Source organism: Gordionus sp. m RMFG-2023, chromosome 3 (assembly GCF_954871325.1).
Source record: "Gordionus sp. m RMFG-2023 chromosome 3, tfGorSpeb1-WG-v2, whole genome shotgun sequence".
In the NCBI taxonomy this organism is placed as follows: domain Eukaryota; kingdom Metazoa; phylum Nematomorpha; class Gordioida; order Chordodea; family Parachordodidae; genus Gordionus; species Gordionus sp. m RMFG-2023.
In genome coordinates this window covers 5,903,371-5,915,715 of record NC_088777.1, presented here as the reverse complement: position 1 = coordinate 5,915,715, position 12,345 = coordinate 5,903,371, and the positions used below count along the sequence as shown (strand labels likewise).

General features: G+C 26.6%; 1 long non-coding RNA gene across 1 annotated transcript; it reads left to right on the top strand.

Moving 5' to 3' along the window:
• Nucleotides 1-3,968: 3,968 nt before the first annotated feature.
• On the top strand, nt 3,969-4,889 carry LOC135925681 (uncharacterized). The gene is made up of 3 exons (XR_010571710.1): nt 3,969-4,036; nt 4,536-4,612; nt 4,801-4,889. It is a non-coding gene; the product is annotated as an uncharacterized LOC135925681 (long non-coding RNA).
• Nucleotides 4,890-12,345: the final 7,456 nt, after the last annotated feature.

The window sequence follows — 12,345 nt, the reverse complement described above, 5'->3', positions numbered from 1 at the left end:
GATACAGAAGAATCCCACATCGATGGGAGTTTAGGTTCAGTTAAAATGACGGTCCAGGTCTGGTTTGTAAAAAATTATAACATCGGTTTGATATAAACCTTTAAAACCAGGGTTCAAACTACATACCTAATACCTGTAAATATGTATAAAGAAACACTATAGATTTTATCTCTAATCCTATACAATAAGCTACTAACGTATATAATAATTATTTAGTATACGTATGTATAGTATATGTATTTAGACCTATCCTCCGATATCTCAATCGGGGTTGGCGTTTTTTTTAATAAAAAATTTATCGACCCCACCGAAATAGCTGCCGCTTAATTGGCGTCGGCGGTGTTACATATTTGTAAGAAAATGAATTTAATTTATAAATTATTGTATTACATTTTTTTAGTTGCCCAATCCCTTAGCAATCTGTGGGGGCGAGGCTTTCCAATATAAGTTTCAGGAAAAAAAAATAATTTTTGACACCGGAAATTCAAATGAGGGGTTAAATCTTCTATATAAGATTTTTTAGAAATCTGCCAATCAAATATTTTAAGTATTCACTTCTCCCTTCGATGTAACAACATTAATTTTCAGGTATGTTTTTTTTATATTCTGCTTAGGAAATGTTCTTTTATTGTAGAAAAAATATACGATAATTTTTATACTTTAGGAAAATAGTCCTAAATATGTTTGAAATTATGCTAAGTAGCTGTAGCATTTTTTTGAACATTATTAACCATATTTAACTTTTTATTCCACCATTTGCATTCACCGTGTAATGCATGATGGAATACTTTTAAATCCTCACAATAAAAATCTAAATATTTTTCTCTAACAACATTTGAAATAGATTTGGTATGTGCTGCCCATTGGCGTACGCAGCCGGGGGGGGGCAAATCCCCCCCCCCACCAAAGCCAAAAAATGCAGATGATTATTTATTTTTTTAAAATATTATTGTTTATATTAATTTATATTTGTTAATATTATTCGTATCTCATATTAAATATATATTTAATTACATTTTATATCACATTTATCTACTAAGTTATTTTATCAATTAATTTCGATTTCAAGTTTTCCGGCGTAATTTATCTTATATTTTCAAATTTCTAGTCAAATAATAATTATTTCTGAAACTACTTGTCCAACAGGGAAAAAGAAATTGCAACCTTGTCCAACGAGATAGAGTCTCTGCCATCAAACAGTAACATAAGGGTTAGAAGAGCCAATTATTTGCTATTACTGAAATATCACAATGGCCTGAAAGTAATATTTTCTCAGAAGCAAGAAAATTATTGGATTCAATGCTTATTCCAAATTTTATTTCTCATTTGATTGTATTATTTAATTATACAACTATTTTAAGTATTACTTTTCAAAAATATGACATTGACTTGATAGAAGAAGAGAATAGCGGAGATTTTACCAGAACTCAAGGAAATTAGGGCCAATGTTTAATAATTTTATATTTATTGTTGAGTCAAAAGCAGAGTTATACGTGTTTAATATTTGTCTCCCTCGACTTGTAGCAAGGCAAGCTCATCGTTAAAACATTAATATAGGATCAATAGAAGAGTATATCTTAAATACAGATACATTTATAACCCAAATAAATGAATTTTTAATTCATCCTGCAGCACTTACTAATCTGCAAATATTACTTCCACAAAAACCTTCCCAACCTTTTTCAGATGGTAATAAAAAAAAAATATTTATTAGATTTTTATTATGAAGATTTTAAAGTATCTATGATGCCTTACTGCGCTGAATAACTATGTTTATAAGATAAACTATGGTTGATATAGTCCCAAAAAATGCTATGGATGCTCTGCATTATTTCAAACACATTTTAGATTAAATTCCCAATGTATTAAAAGGGTTTATAAACTCTTCCCATTAGTAAACTAATGAGAGAACATTATCTTTTTTAAGAAGAATAACAGAGGCCTGCAGAAGTATCATTTGCAAAGCACGGCCCGGATTTTTTTTAATGATTTTTTACGGCCCGGCCTAGGTTTTTTTAAAAAATTTTCAGGCCCGGCTCGGATTTTTTTAAAATAAATTATATTTATTTTTGATTTTTATAGCCAATAATAACGATTTCAAATATAGAATAAAAAATACAGCCCAGATTGGGTGTTTTTTTAAAATAATTCAGGCCCGGCTTGGTTTTTTTAAATATATTCGGGCCCGGCCCGGGTATATTTAAAAAAATTAAATAACTGCCCAGCCCCGGGGCCCATGTAGGTCTCTGAAAAACATACCAAGAAGTACAACATCTGAAAGTAGATTGAAATCTTGGATCTTTTGAATATTCATAGGCATTTGACGACAAGCAAGGATGAGATAATTGAAAAATTAGTTCAATCACAACGAAGATTGGATTTTACATTGTAAATATATAACATACAAAATGCAATTATTCCTAAGAAACTTTTTGTGTAAAGTCTCAAAAAATTTGAATTTCTATTTTGGGTCATTTAAGTGATTCTATACATATAATTTTTTTATAATTCACATAAATTTAAAATTGTGTATTAGAAATATTTATTAGTCGTAATAAATTTATGCTTGATATTTTTAAAAAACAATAATATTTCTTTAAAAATTTTATTATCCCCCCCCCCCAGACCAAATTCCTGTGTACCTGCCTGGTGCTGCCTGATTAATTAAGAATCTTTCATTCATTTTAGTTATAAAAGTATCCAGGAGGCGGATAAAGAGATAAAATTTATGGTATTCGTCTTTTGATATTAATATTGAAACGATAGACTCGCCTAGATGCAAGCCAAGTTAGATAAATATTAAATTCATAGAGATCAAATTTGAAATAAATATTAATTATAGAATAAATTAGTACCGTATTTATATCTGCTATAAATGTGTTATATATGCAATAAGATGTTGTAATCAGTAATTTATTTTTAAAAAATGTTATAGCCGGTATCGAAATTTTTTGTCTATAAGGAGGAGTGGGGTTGTCCTGCTTCCCTTCCCTGCTGGGTACCTGCCTGCGCATATAGGCTGAGATTTAAAAAAATTTAAATGACATACTAACTTTACGTTGTGTAAAAAAACATTTTACCTGCAAAAATGGAGGCAAAATTTTGAAAATTGGGGAAAAAAATGAAAAATGGGCAAATCTTTTTTTATTTATTGAATTTATAAAAAAAAATATTATTTAAGAAATCTTTAATTTTTATTTTTGATCAACTTTTACAGAGGGTTCGGATTCCCATATTAGGTTATTCCATTTCTTTGAATTAAAGTCAAAATTCGAAAATTTAATTGTCCTATCAATTTATTTGAAGACGGTTCTAGGTAAAATATAAGACAAAATAATCAGTTCTCTTTGGCAATATCGTAACACAGTGATATCAGGTCTTCTAAAAAATCGAGAACCCCCTGAATCAGAATTTTTAGGTCAGCGTCAAATTTCGAATCACGATTTCCCTTCTCTGTATACAGCTATAAAGGCTAATCTATGAATATTCACATTTTAAAACCTTCCCCGAATTATTAGAAACCAGAAGATTTTAAAAAAAATAGAAAAAAGGTTAACTATTTTTTTTATTTAAGTATCTATCTATATATATTATAATCACCTTAATAAAGAAATGAATGTTTTCCTATCATCTTAATGCTAATTTTTATTTTTTCTATCAACTTTCCTATCTTCTTAATGTTAAATAACTCGATGGAGACTATATCTCTCTAATGTTAAATATTAAGAAAATAATTTTTTGCACATCACGGGATTCGAACTTATGACTTATCGGTTTAAAGGCAAACGTTGTTCCACTCAGCCACCTTCTATATTTAAATTTGTAATATAATCTTTCATATATATATTATTATTTTGCTATTTTATTTTTAGTGGCTTATTAATCTTTATTTTTATTGGCTTATTAAGCTTTTATTTTATCGGTTTATATTTATTTTCTTTATTATATTATTTAATTTTAATTTTTAAAAATCAACCATTTTTAATTTGCCGAACTTCCTGAAATATTTTGAATTTACAAATCCATTCTGTAACAAGTTTAAGAAATAGATATTATATTAAATTTTTAGATAAAACGAGATTTTTAAGAAGATACAGAATAAATCAAATTATATTCTTCTGTAACAAGTTTCTGAAATAGATATTATATTAAATTTTTAGATAACAGAATAAATCAAATTATAAATTAGCATTTTTTAAAAATAATAATCTGATCTACTGAATATATATAACCTAATAGATATTATATTAAATTTTTAGATAAAGTAGATTTTTAAGAAGATACAGAATAAATCAAACTATAAATTAGCATTTTTAAAAAATAATAATCTGATCTACCGAATATATATTACCTTTATTATAAATTAATTTTACTTTATTTTATAAATCTTGATACTTTAAGTATAATTCATGTTCAAACCAAGCAAACTATTTATTTATCATCATGGAAAAAAGAAATACTTCCAAACCAACAAAAGTTTACTTATTTATTAAGTTTTTTTAACTTAATTATTTTATAAATCTTGATACTTTTAGTATAATTCATGTTCAAACCAAGCAAACTTTATTTATTTATCATCATGGAAAAAAGAAATACTTCCAAACCAACAAAAGTTTACTTATTTATTAAGTTTTTTTAACTTAATTATTTTAAAAAAATGATCCTGAATCTAATTACTCAACTCAAGCAATTAATGTTTACTTAGTAAAAAAAATCTTAAAATAAAAAAGCTCTATTAGTTTCATTACCTACACCTCAAAGTACTAATTCAAATCAATCTTTTTTCACTATCAAATAAAGCTGCTTTGATTGGTACATGCGCTACCCATAGGCAAAAGTCTAAAAATAAATTCCTAATTTTATTACCCCCATCATTCTTAACCTGTCAAGTAAAATATTTATTTAAAAAAATAATTTTAATTTAATTTTTTAGTATTTACCACATTATTTATTCAAATCAAATGGACTGTCTATTTATCAACTTATTTAATGGAATTTGACTCTAAATAGACCCGGATCGGGCCTGAAATTTTTAAAATACCCGGGCCGGACCTAAAAAAGTGTTTTTTTTAAATACCCGGGACTGAGCGGCCGTATATTTTAATATTAGCTATTATTTTAAAAAAATCCGGCCCGGGCCGGGTTGTGCAAATTGTACCTCTGTAGGTCTCTGATATAAATGGTGTAATTTAACAATCAAATATATCACTAAGCTGAAATTATTATTGTCAAATTAAAAAAAATTTTAAATATTTTTTTTGACATAAAAAATTTATAATAATTTTTAGTTTATTTCATCATTATTGTACTATATTTAAATTAATTATAATTTTTACATTTGCATGGCATTTTTTTATGATTAATTCTTCTTTTTTTTTATTTCTACTGGATAATAGAATTTTTTGTATATATTATATATTATTTTATATATTTAAAAGAAAGGTTGGAAGTTATTGACATTCTTATCTGTTTTTATAAAATGATTAGATAATGTAGCAAATTATCAATTATATTCAAAAAAATTGCTGTTTTCGAGTCGTGTGTGGTTTCAGATGCTAGAAAATTTCATTTCCGTACTATGACATGGGAATGTATGTATATAGTATATATATAAAACCAGAGCCTAATTTTGACTAAAATAGGTCCAAAAGCATTCTTTAGCAATTTTTGTTGACTGTACTACCCATTTTAAAGTTATGGTATTATTTACATGTTAGACGACTCGTTCCATAGAGATCTTTTGTGGGGAGAACACAAGGAGGGAAAGGGTGTTATTTTTAACATAAATATCAACAAGTTTTGATATTTAGATAAGAGGATAATTAATTTATATCACGCTAAGTCTAAAACCATTCCTATTAAGAATATTTTATTAATTTAACTTTCCCAAAGGGTTCTTCTCATTAATGAGCAACCTTGTTTAAATTCCAGTTTTTAACCAATAGTAAAAAAAAATTTTCTTCTTATTGAATATATAATATCTAGTTTGAAAGTGCTAAGGATATGTCCCTGTTCGACTTATTAATAAACAGCCTAAAAAGCAAAAGAAATATTTTTTTGAAAATGAATAAATAAAACAACAAAATAAAATGAAACGAAAAAAAACAAAATGAAATGAAATGAAAAAAAAACAAAATAAAACGTAAAAAAACAAAATAAAAAGTAATAAAACAAAAAAAAAATTAAAACGTAAAAAAACAAAAAAAAATTAAAATGACGAGACTTGATGTTTTTGTTCTATAAACTTGATTTTACCCAATATACTTATCGTCTCATGAGTTGCAATTAATGGGGAGGAGGGGGGGAGGAGTGGTTTGAATTTATGAATCTTGAGTATACTTATGATTTACTGAAAATATTGTAAAGGACACTTTTAAATGATAAAAAAAATCTATTATAAATTATTTATCTTTCATCTAAGATACAAAGAATGCGTTTCATAGTGATCATGAAAACATTTAAATCCCCTGAGACAATATTCCCGAAAGCAAAATCTGAGCAAATTCTCGGAAATAGAGATTTAAGGGGCACGCCCCGCAACTTAATGGACTATCGCTAAAATTGGCACGTGGTATACCGGATAAGCTATTGATCTTTTTTTTTACCCTGGTGAATGGCAGCAACAGTTTTATAATTAATATTTTCTAATTATGTCACTGTCATGTCAACCTTGAATCAATTAATACTAAATAATAATTGACCGTGATACTCTGGACATGTTGATTTAGCGACATCAACCTGGAAATAAATTTGGGCGATCCTTTTAAACCCCCAGATTTGCTACCGGTCCGGTCCAAGCGGTCTGGTCCGGTCCAAGCGGTCTGGTCCGGTCCAAGCGGTCCGGTCCCGCCTAAAAAAATTTTTTTTTATAAAGCTACAAAAGTTTTATTCTGCATTTAAATTTATTAAGAATAGTTTATCTACCCTATTAATATTTCAATTATATCATCAATTCATTTTTATTATATTATACACATATGCCTAATCAAAAGAATATTAAAATACAAATTTATTTAATATAAATTATATCAATATGATTATGATTTACATATTTAATTAATTTTTTTGATATATATTTTTGGTTATAAAATAAATTGTATATAAATAATTTAATTATCTTCTAAAAAATCAAAAATGATTCCATTTTTTATCCATGATTCAAGTGCCATCATAGATTGAACCATCTTTGGATTCATTCTATTCGTAACTAAGTTATTTTATCATTAGCTTTAGAAAATATCCTTTCACATGCTACTGATGTAGCCTGCTGGGGGAGATAGTCCATTGCTATTTTTGATAGAACTGGAAATCGATATTGATTCCCTTCCCACCAATCTAGTATATTGGAATTAACAGGACATAAAATATCAGATAAATAACATTGAATTTCAGTTATATCCCCTATCTGAGCTATCTCCTCTAATGACCCAGTTCCCATGAGCCTATCCCTGGCTATTCTCTCTCTCAAGGGTATTTCCTTAAATAATAATTATCAATAAATAAATAAATATTTTTATATACTTTGTTTGTCCTTATGCCACTTGATAAAGTGCTCGCATATTTTTCATATACTTCCTTAAATTGAATAAAATTTTCAGGAGTATTTAATAGATTATACATGTGAACCTAAATAAAAAGAAATTTTGTAATATTATAAAGAATTAGGAATAACTTTTTTGATTCTAGGGTCCTAATGTTTAAAAATTTGTGAATGTAGTGATTAGCTTTCTGAGTGACTTTCGTTGCAAAAGTTGCATCAATAAATGAGGGCGAGGAATTAGAATTAAAAATATTTGCAATATGTATTTGTATATTTCATAAGATATATGCCTAAATAAGAGAAAAACCATTTAAAAATATTAGATAAAAGATATTTAATTAATGGTAGGATAGGAGGATCCAGATAAATCCAAGGTGGTCATAAAATGGTTTTAATAAAGGAATTACTTCCTCTATTTTATTTTTATCATTATTTGTGAGGGCAATGCTGCCAAGGGTTTAATACTCTGAATAACACAAAGTTCTTATTGTCTCAAAATTCTAAATATATAATCCTATTAAAAAAAGAAAAAGATAGATAATTTACTGCAAGGACCTTCACCAACATCAAATATGTTGAATTCCAGCAAGTTGTCCTTTGTCATTACCTCTAAGTAATGACCTATATTTTTGAAGCAATGATGGACTTTGAGATATATTCGTAGTAATCAATCTCACTTTAATGATAACTTCATCAATGTTTTTTAGAATATTTTGGCAAATTATGTTTAATACGTGTGCCATACAGCCATATGCTGCAAATGGGTTTGGACTCATCTAAGTCTTCATGAGTCTCTGAGTTTTCACCATATTAGCAGCATTATCAGTTGTTAAACTGATAATTTTTTCCTTTAAATTATATTCAATAATTAAATCTGAAAGACATTTATATATATTTTCAGCTTTGTGCGAATAAGGCACATAATTAATATCCAATATGATTTCTTCATTTTCCATGATTTATCTATATAGTGCCCACTTACAGATATGTATGGAAGTTTTTGAACAGATGTCCATAAATCTGTAGTGATAGCCAGTTTTCCTGGCAATTTTGCTATCATGGATATAACATTAATTTTTTTATTTAGATAATTGTTTAGAATATTCTTTTAAAAAGTATTATAAGTGTGCACCCTAATATTAGGATTTATATATCCAATCATTTCCAAAAATTTAATATTATTTATAAGGGCATGTAGGGGGATATTAGATGTTATAATAATTTCCGCAATGTATTTATTTTTTGTTTTGAGCAGTTGTAATTCTGCTATTATATATATGATCTGAAAAATTTATTTCTTTCTGAACTAATAATTTTTCTTCTCCCTGTGATACATTTTTATGTTTAAGAAACATATGTCGTCTCAAAGTAGCTAAAATAAGATAAAATTATTCATAACATATGTGAATCATAGTATATAGGGATGGGACCAATACCAATATAATAATGGTTTACAATACCAATACCAATATAAACAATTATAGAATTAAATATTGGTATTGTTTTTACAACCAATACCAATACCAATTACATAAATACATTGGTTTTGATATATTGTTTAAATACAATTTTAACTAATACCTATTAAAAATAGATGAATACATATAATTATTTGGTTTTATCGTGGTATATTTTTTTAATTTCATTACATAAACATAAACTTATTAATCCATTTCATTTAGGATATTATAATGAATGAAGACCAAGTAGAGTTAATAAATATAGATAATGCTGTTGATACTAATAATAATAGCGATAATGAACAAGATGAATCATCAATATCTAATAAAAGATGAAATACAGCAAAAATCTGTTTATACTAGTTGTGATAACAAAAAAGGGCTATTTGCAATAAATGTAAAAAAAAAATCTCTTCCCAATTTTAGAACTTCGGGGTTATGGACGCATCTTAAATCCATCCACCCAAGCCCAACATTATATAGGAAATGTGAACAACAAATAAATAAGCAGTAAAAAAATTAACACAATAAAATCATTTTTAGTTAATAATATAAATAATAAAGCTAATTTAAAACATTTAATTCTATTTTATTCAAAATAACAGCCTTTTCAATGGTTGAGAATATCACTTTTAAAAATTTAATAGCATATTCTAACCCCTCACTAAAATTACTTTCTAGAAAAAGATTAAAAATAGAAGTTATGAAACATTAACATAGTTCTTTTATCAATTTAAAATCTGTACGTTCTAACATTACATCTAAATTTTCCTTAACAATGGACATTTGGTCCTCTCCAAATAAAATACCCTTTATGGGCATAATAATAATTCATTATATTGATAATGAATTTAAATTAAATAATCATCTATTAGATTTTATTCCTTTTAAATCAGCACATAATTCTATTAATATTTATAATTCTGTATTAAAAGTAAAATTTGAAATTGATTTTTTTTGTATTACATTAGACAATGCAAGTAATAATTTAGCATTTCTAAATCCTGTTTTTATGGTAATGCTTCATGATTTTTTTTTTCCATGTTTATTTAAATTTTAAAACTAGAAATTAAGGGTTTAATAATCACTATTTATTTCAATTCATTTAATTAGTTATTTGAATTTAAACCAATACAATATAAACCAATAGCAATACAAGAAATAGAAAATATTGTTTAAACCAATATCAATATTTTAGACGCAATACCAATACAATATTTTGTTTATATTGGGTTTTTAATATTGGTTCCCAGCTAATAGAATATATGCTTAATTTACTTGTGCTTGATGTATTTGAAAATGATTGTAAACAGATTTTACAAATCTTATGACCAGTCTCTATTTTAAAATAATTGTATACTTCTTTAACATCTTTTAAAGAATTTGATGGATTTTTTTGATTTTCATTAATAGTCATTCTTTCACCCCTTGAAGAATGTGGCATTTCAATAGTACTAGTATCAACTTCTATGATTTCAATATCCATTTCTAAAAATAAAATATAATACTACCTACCCTACAAAATTAAAATACTTGAAGGCGATTGAATTTAATTGAATGAAACGGAAGAATATAAAAAGTAAACTATGAATATTGAATTTAATGAAACGGAAGAATATAAAAAGTAAACGATGAATTAGATATTATAAAGTGTTAGGCATTAAATAATCATATTTTATATGTTCTATGTACATACACATTAACTATAAAGCAATTTATAGTAAACTTTTATATTCTTTAATCGGTCTTCGGTCGGACCGGACCGTGGGACCGTGTTGTTGGACGGGACCGTCCCATAGGACCGAAAAGTCTGATAAGACCGGACCGTTGCAAACACTAGTTAAACGGCTGGATTTGAGCCGATTTTTTAAAAACGGGTAACTCAAAATTTTATCCACGAAAATATTGCGCAAGCCCGAAGATTTCGTTTCTATTTGGCCCAAAGGTTTAAACAACTATTAGCGAGATCTAGATGCGTAGACAAATATTTTTTGCTGGTTAAAATATTGAGTTAGCACTTTTACAATACTGAAATTGTACCTTATATTTATCGGTTTAATATACTATATTTAAAATTTATACTATCAAGTTTTCAAATATTATTATTAATATTTTAAGAATATATATATATATATATATATATATCTTTATCTATCTACAATGTATACATTTTTAAATTATCATTAATTTATCACTTAAAATATTAAGTTAAAAAAATATATCCTTTTTTAAAAATAAAATATATCATATTTTTCCCTTGACCCATACTTCGCCTCAGAGTGTTAAAACAAATAAAAGGATATATCAAATTAAAGCAAAAATAAGTAAAATTAACTGTACCTATGTAAATGCATTCAACAAGCTCAACTTCAAAAAACCTTTTAAAGAGCTACCTATTTAAATGCATAATATATGTTCCGAAGTTATATAAAGGCCTGAGTAGAAAGAAAAATATTATTATTTTAAAATAAAGGGTCTCATAAATTTCAAAAAAAAATTATTTATTATATAAAAAATTATTGAATATCTTTAGAAATAATCTATTTATAAAAGAAGATGTATAGCAAAATATTATTCGTTCATATTTGCTTCTTGGCTGTTTTTTACTCTTCATTCGGATCTGAACCTTGGGATAATGAAGATAATTCTTCGGCTGATACTAAGCATAAATATTAAAATTAAATGCATGTCATGTCATGTTAATTAATCTAATAGCACGATATTCAAAACGACATAGTCTTTTTTTTCGAAAAAGAATAATAGTATATTTATATTAGATATCTGCAAATGGGAAATTATTTTAGGTTCGACCTGACCCGGTTGGAATATAATTTTTATCCGCCAGGGCCTTTCCCAAATTTGTAATCAGGCAGATTCTAAATCTTTTTTTAAGGTTGACCGGTCCGATCAGTCCCCAATATACTATGGAAAAATAAATCAATAATGATGAGGATTAGGTTACATGATTTTCTTATTATAGTACTAGCCTTAAAATGTAGGAAAAAATAGAGAAATCAGTAAAAACAGGTCATTTAATCATTTGAAATTATAACCAAAATATAATTTAATATTTTTAAACAAGCTTCAAGAACAATATTTTTTTTCTTTCTATTCTTCTTTAAGCGCGCGTTGCGTGTATCATTTTTATTCCGCCCGGCCCGACCCGTTAATTTTGTTTTGTTCGTCCCATCCCAAACAAAATATTTTTTTTAAGATGTTACACCCGGCCCATTGGGAGATCTCTAATTTATAATATATTTAAACTCCTTTTGATGCGTTTCATTACAGATTATATATATATATATATAAATACAAAATCAAAGCTCCTACCGATATCGACCGTTA